The following is a 6,483-nucleotide window of genomic DNA, read 5'->3' as shown; positions in this document are numbered from 1 at the left end:
CACCCAACATCCCACAGGACATCTGTGCACAGCAAGCTACTGCTCTAACCACTGGACCATCCTGCCTCTAATCTCACGATCTCAGCCTAGAGTTTGCACATGAAGGTCTGTGAACAACCCCCACCTGTGCAATCTGAACACAAACCTGGAGAGCTACCAACACCTCCACCATTTGAGCTAACTCCAGGAGATGCTCGCATTGGTATGTGTGTCCTGAAAGGCCACACACAAATTGTGGAGGCAGGGAGTGGGGAATGGGGTGGCTGGAATTTCCTTAAATGTTCAAAAATGAGATGGCACAATTGTTTGTGTTCAAAATCGTGTGATGTTTGTAAGCCAGGCTTGTCGTGTATTTGGAGCTGACTCATGAGTTCTGAGCACCTGGGGTAGGCACTGCTGAACGTGAGATCAGTGTTCATTACCTTTGCGCTTCCGCTGTCGATAAGAAATGTCTTCCTGATCCTGAACATTCCCATCTTCACTCCTACAGAGAAGACATTCTCCGTCATCTTTCAGCTCAGCTGTTCAGTGCAGTAATTCTGCAGTGCATCTAACAGGAGTTAGAAATGAAAAAGGCAAACGCATGCACAGTACCTGCTAGATGTGTTTGCCTCCCCCTGAAAGAAGAAATGGGAAAGTATCAATAATATTCTATAATTTAATAAAACCATGTGAAAAAACATCCAGTGACCATTCCCTGTGGGTGTGCTTCACTTACAGGTACAAAACCCCTCTTCCCATGAGGGCAATCCCATTTCACAATGGCAAATTTCCAGCCATCCCTGCTTCCCTATATATTTATGAATGCCATTTCATCTGAGCAAATAAGGTAGCTCACTTATCATCCCCTCTGTGGCTACGGTTTCCTAAACACACTGCCACGCACCTTTATCAACCACAGAGGGTGATGCTTCTATATGGACCAGCATCAGCCAGAATAAGTCACAGATTCACAGCTGATAAGGCCGGAAGGGACCATTCTGATCATCTCCTCTGACCTCCTGTTTTGAGCACAGGTCAAAGACCTCCACCCAATGATTCCTGCATCGTCAACATGTGGCTGAGCTAGAGCAGTTCTCTGAGAGACGCCCAGCGATGATTTAAAGACTCCCCGTGATGAGAACCCACCACAAGGCTTGATGAGTTGTTCCAATGGTAAATCCCCCTCCTGGTAACATACGTGCACCTTATTTCTAGCTGTAAGCAAGGTCTGAGTGGCCCTTCCCTGCTCAGCCAGCTGAAAGGGGGGGCATTTAGCATTTATGATATTGTTTGACATCAGTATGTCAAAATTAGAATAATTTATGTGAGATACACCATGTCAGGTACAGTAGAAAGGCTGTAATGTGCTGAGTAAAATGATGATGTTTATGTTCATGTGTTATATGTGTAGTGGAAGTTATGGATATGGTTGATATATCAGGATTTCAAATTGTGCTATCTGGGTAACGCCTAAGACAGGATGGCTATAGAACAATAGTCTGATTAATGCCCCCTTAGGACATTCCCAGGTGCAAGGGGCCCAGGGGGAGAAGACAGGGATATACCTGATGAGTCACCAGGACTTGCCCATGTGACTCTGGACTCCATTTTGGTTCCTGTAAAATTCCACAAGCAGCATGGCAAGGGCCAGAAGATATATAAGGCAAAAGCTTTGGAATCCATTTTGTTCAGCTTCTGCCACCTACCTACCTCTGGATCAAGTCATCTGCAACTGAAGCTGTGAAGGAAAGGACTGAGACCCATCCAGGTACTGGATGTATACCAGAGAAATTATACAAGCCTGTAAACTCCACAGTTCTTCTAGAAACCTGATGTACATGGACTTTCAAATCATTTGTATGTATCTGATTGCTTTAATCCTTTAACGTGTCTGTGACCCGTCCGTGCCCAGGGCAGCCACCTGAGAATGCCAAGATCAGGGCAGGCTGCAAAAGGAGAGCAGATTCTCTCAGCGCTGGTGGGTAACACTGAAGCCCGGCTTCCCAGCCAGCCATGAACTGCTTCTGATTTCCCCACATTGGATATCATGAAGCCAGTCCACAAATGCCCACAGCCCCCTTTACTGCATTCCAGTTCCTGGCTCCCAAATCAGCACTAGGTCCAGTAAAGAGACCAGTTACTTAAACTCTCTGCTCTTTACTAAAAAGGTTCCCTCTGACCCCAAGGGGTCAGCCACAGCACCAGTTCAATATAAGTTTGGATCTTACCTAAAATACCATGCTGCCAGCCAATCCTTTAGTAACTAAGACTAAAGGTTTATTGTAAAAGGAAAGAAATAAACCATAAGAGAAATGTTAAAGGATTAGAGCAATCACATGCATATAAATGATTAAAGTCCATAGACATCAGGTTTCTGGAAGAAATGTAGAGTTGCAGGCTTGAACAGTTCTCTCTGGTGCACATCCAGTACCTGGATGGGTCTAAGTCCTTCGGTTCAGCTGCAAAATGAATTTATCCGGAGGTAGGTGTGTGTCTGCAGTAGGACAGGAACATAGATAAAATGGTTTCTGGTGTTTGACCTTATATACCCTCTGTCCCTGGCCACGCGGCCCCTGGAAACTTACAGGAACAAAAATGGAGTCCAGAGTCACATGGGCCAATCCTGGTAACTCTTCAGGTGTGCCTTTAGTTTCTTCCTGAGCCCCTTGCATCCCTGAGTGTCTTAAGGGGCCATTAAGCAGGCTATTGTCTTGCTGGCTCTCTGTCTGGGGTTGTGTCCCAGCCAGCCCAAATTGTCATACAGAAATATCAAACACCTCCATAACTTTCATTTCACATAGGATATATGAACATGAGTATTATTATCTTACTTGGCATGATATTTCCTTTCTAACAGTACCTGACATTATGTATCTCACACGAATTATCATGATTCTGACATACTGATGTCACACAATATACTAAATTCCCCCCCCACCCTGGTCAAGCCAGCCGACGTGATACCCCAACGGGAGACTGGTGTAGAAAGGAGTAATCAGAGCTCCTGAATACACCTCAGGGGGCCCCCTTATCCAGACGGCGTGACACCCCCCCCCCCCACAAAACTGGTGAAGAAAGGGGTATCCCTAGACACTGCTGAATGCATCATAGGAACTTTCCCTCTTCAGTTTTTAACACGTTTCAAGGGTTTTACAAAACATCAGGCACACGGTACATTTTTACAATTCTTGCACTAACAACAAATTAACTACAAGACTTAACAATGGCATACATATCATTAGCAACATCATGTTTAGCTAAAACAGGCTCTCTCCTCTTCATCATGGAAGTAACAATGTTATTCCATTTTTTACAAACAGTTGTAAGGGTTTAGTTAGTTTACTAATGATACATGCTTCACCAACGGTTGCTCTGTTACCTCTACATCACCCTCCTGCTGGGGCTAGGCTTTGGGCCCCCACTCTAGCCCCCTCTAAAGAAACATTCCTTCCTTGAGCCCTAACAAACTCATTCTCTGCATGTTACTCTAATTCAGAGCCGTTCCAGACATGCCCAACCAACTTTCAGCTGGTCACACCCAAGAGGAATTCTCCTTGCTAACAGCCATAGGTGGATCCTCCCCGTCAGGCAGGTAACTTGCATTAACACATACACTAGCTAGTTTACTAGTTCCCGGATGCTTAACTGCTATCCCCTTCAAGTCTGGACTTGGTTTTAAAGAGATATCCAACATTTTCACTAGCATCCCATAAACAGGATTCTGATGTTCTTTCCTTGCCAATCTCTGACTCCACATAGCCCCGAATGTACCCGAGTCCACTAAGAGACTACCAGATACACCCAAAGCATTCAGAGGTGAGAGTTTGCCTGCCGTCCCCTGTTTCCTCAAGAGATCAACAGCACAATTGTCCTGCCCAAATTTCCCTCTGGAACTGAGGCACTCTCTGTTCACTTACAGAGCTCACAGCCTGGAGACATTCAGGTTCCAACATCACTGTCTCCCCACTATAATGATCAAGTGCAGCCATTTGGTTACAGGACTGGTTTTTTAATAGTTTTCACTTCATCTGGGACCTTTTTCAAGGTCTCCAAACTGGACCTTTCCCAAACAAAGTCCGTGAATCTATACACATTTGAAAAGCTCTTTCAGTTAGAAACTGAACCACTTTTCCCAACATAGAAACAGTTGCTTGCTACAGGCAGTGATTCATCCTGTGCTGACTTAATCAATTCACTTCCCTTCCCCCCCCCCCCAGTTGCAGAAAACTGCTTGCAAAAGCTGCTCGGAGGTTTATTTCTTCAGAAGCAGTTTTAGGAGACAAACCACTTTTCACAGAAATGTCCCTTCCCTCTTCAGCTAGAGGCTGCTCCACAGAAACACTTCCCGGAGGCCTAACAGACCCTTTCTGGATTTCAGTTAAATCCAGGACCAAATCTGAGATCACTGGTGCTGAGCGGCACGCCCTGTCTGCTCTCTAGACAGATTAACTCTTTCTCTGCAGACAAACTGCTATTCTCAACATCCAGGCAATCTGAGATTGTCTCGCCTTTGTCCCAGCCCGCCTGGCTGTATCCAGACAAACTTTCGGAGACCGGGGTAGCTCCTGCCATGGGCAAGCCATTACCCCCAACAGACACACACTCTGCTGGACACAGTTTTGGCACCGCACCGGCTGCTGCCTGCCCTGGACTCAGCTTCTCTGACTCCTGCCTGGGAAGCCGCCCGGCCGCTCAAGTGTTGCTACAAGAATTCGGGGGGGGGGGTGACAAATACAAGCATCAGCCCCACGCCGGAGACCCTCGGTAGCCACCGAGCAGCCCGAACCCGGCCCGGAGTTCGATTCCCTGCAGTCAGACAGAGCGGACAATGGGGCATCGCGGCTGATCCCTACCTGGGGCTGGTGGGCAGCCTGTGCCGTGGGGATCCCAGCGTGGGAGCGGGGCGCCCCGGATCCTTCGCACTCCGCACACGGGGATGCGGCATCCTCCTCACAGCAGCAGGCGAGCTCCTTCCCGTGCTCCGCACACACATTCCCCGCCGCCCTTCTCCTCTCCCCGGGGTTTAACCCCACGCGTTGGATGGTTTGTACTAAGCGGCCCAGCTGCTCGTTAGACCTGAGGTCTCTTTTCTGGACCGTTTCCCCGCACCGCGGACAGGAGGGTGTCTCCTCTGCCTCCCAGCGCTGGGCGATGCAGGCCCGGCAGAAGTTGTGCCCGCACTCGATAGTCACCGGGTCTGTCAGATAATCCTGACAGATGTGACAAGTGGCATCATCGAGTTTGCTCCCGGCTAAAGAGGTTGGAACCGGCGGTTCCGGACCCGCAGCCTTGCATCTCCCACTCCTGGGTGCAGCAGGTTCCTCCATGGCTGCTGGGCTCTCAGCGCTTCTGTGTCTCCTTCCCCCGCCCGGTGCGCTCTGCTGGCACTGGTGGGAGGTGCCGCTGCTGGGCTCTGCCCTCCTCGGTGACAGGGTGAGGGGAAGAGAAGGGAGGGGCCTGGAGGAGAAGGGAAAATAAGAAAGGGGGAGAGGAACTGACTGGGGAAGAGGAGGAATGACAGAAAGGGCAGAGAAGGCCAGGGAGCAGGAGCCGGGAGGGGATTTGATCTCTGTGCTCGGCCCTGCTGAGACAAACACTGGGACACTGCGCCCAGGAGAGGGTGCAGAAAAGAGGCACAGATTTGATGGCAGGGCTGGAGGAAATGCCCTGCAGGGACAGGCTGAAATGCTCAATCTGGTTAGTTTGTCGAAAAGAAGGGGAAGGGAAACACGGGGCACTAAAGGGCTCTGGGCTCTAGTGGAGAAAGTCAGAACAAGAACCAATGGCTGGCAGTTGAAGCCAGACACATTCAAACTAGAAATAAGGCACATCTGTTAACAATGCAGGTGATTAACAGATTCCCCAGGTGGCAGATCCTCCAGCCCTCAGGGCAGGTCTACACGACCGCTTACATGGATCTAACCTATGTCACAGAGGGGTGTGAAAAAGACACACACCCCACTGACACAATTTACAGCAACCTGAGCACTGTCCATAACGGTGCCCACAGAGGTGCAGTAATTCTGCTGCCAGGAGCGTGTTCTCGTGTTGACTTAGAGCGTCTTCATTGGAAGCGTTACAGCGGCGCAGCTGTGCCAATGTAGCACTTGCCCTTCAAATGTCTTCCAGTCCAGACTGGTGCCTCTCTGAAAGGAGGCTTTAGTCAAACACAGGTTATTGGGCTCAGGAAGTAGGTGAAATTCACTGGCCTGTGTTACAAAGGGGGTCAGACTAAATCTAAGGGTCCTTCAGATTTTAAAATCTCTGACTCTATTAATTCTGGCAGGGCTGGGATCATCTGAAGTCTCACTGCTGGAGAAACACCAGGGATAACACCACACTAAGCAGGCTGTGAGTAAAGTGCACCCTCCACAGGGGCTGTCCTGCAGGTCCTTAAAAATGCAGGAGGAAGATAGGAAAGAAAATCCAAGAGTTGGAGGGTCTGAGACTAGCACAGGGCTTCCCAGGGAACAACGAATGTCCCACTGGCCTGTCTTTACA

General features: G+C 49.1%; 1 long non-coding RNA gene across 1 annotated transcript; it reads right to left on the bottom strand.

Annotated features, from left to right (window-relative positions):
* Positions 1 to 383: 383 nt before the first annotated feature.
* Positions 384 to 5,291, bottom strand: LOC137164509 (uncharacterized). Its single transcript, XR_010923091.1, has 3 exons — positions 4,836 to 5,291; positions 595 to 617; positions 384 to 484 (listed from the first exon to the last, which is right to left on the bottom strand). It is a non-coding gene; the product is annotated as an uncharacterized lncRNA (long non-coding RNA).
* Between the last annotated feature and the right edge of the window lie 1,192 nt (positions 5,292 to 6,483).

The sequence above is a fragment of the Emydura macquarii genome, unplaced genomic scaffold, assembly GCF_026122565.2.
Source record: "Emydura macquarii macquarii isolate MOO-44397 ecotype Brisbane River unplaced genomic scaffold, CSIRO-AGI_Emac_v2 contig_29, whole genome shotgun sequence".
Lineage (NCBI taxonomy): Eukaryota > Metazoa > Chordata > Testudines > Chelidae > Emydura > Emydura macquarii.
Note: the sequence above shows the minus strand (reverse complement) of the source record. Positions and strands in the feature narration are given on the sequence as shown.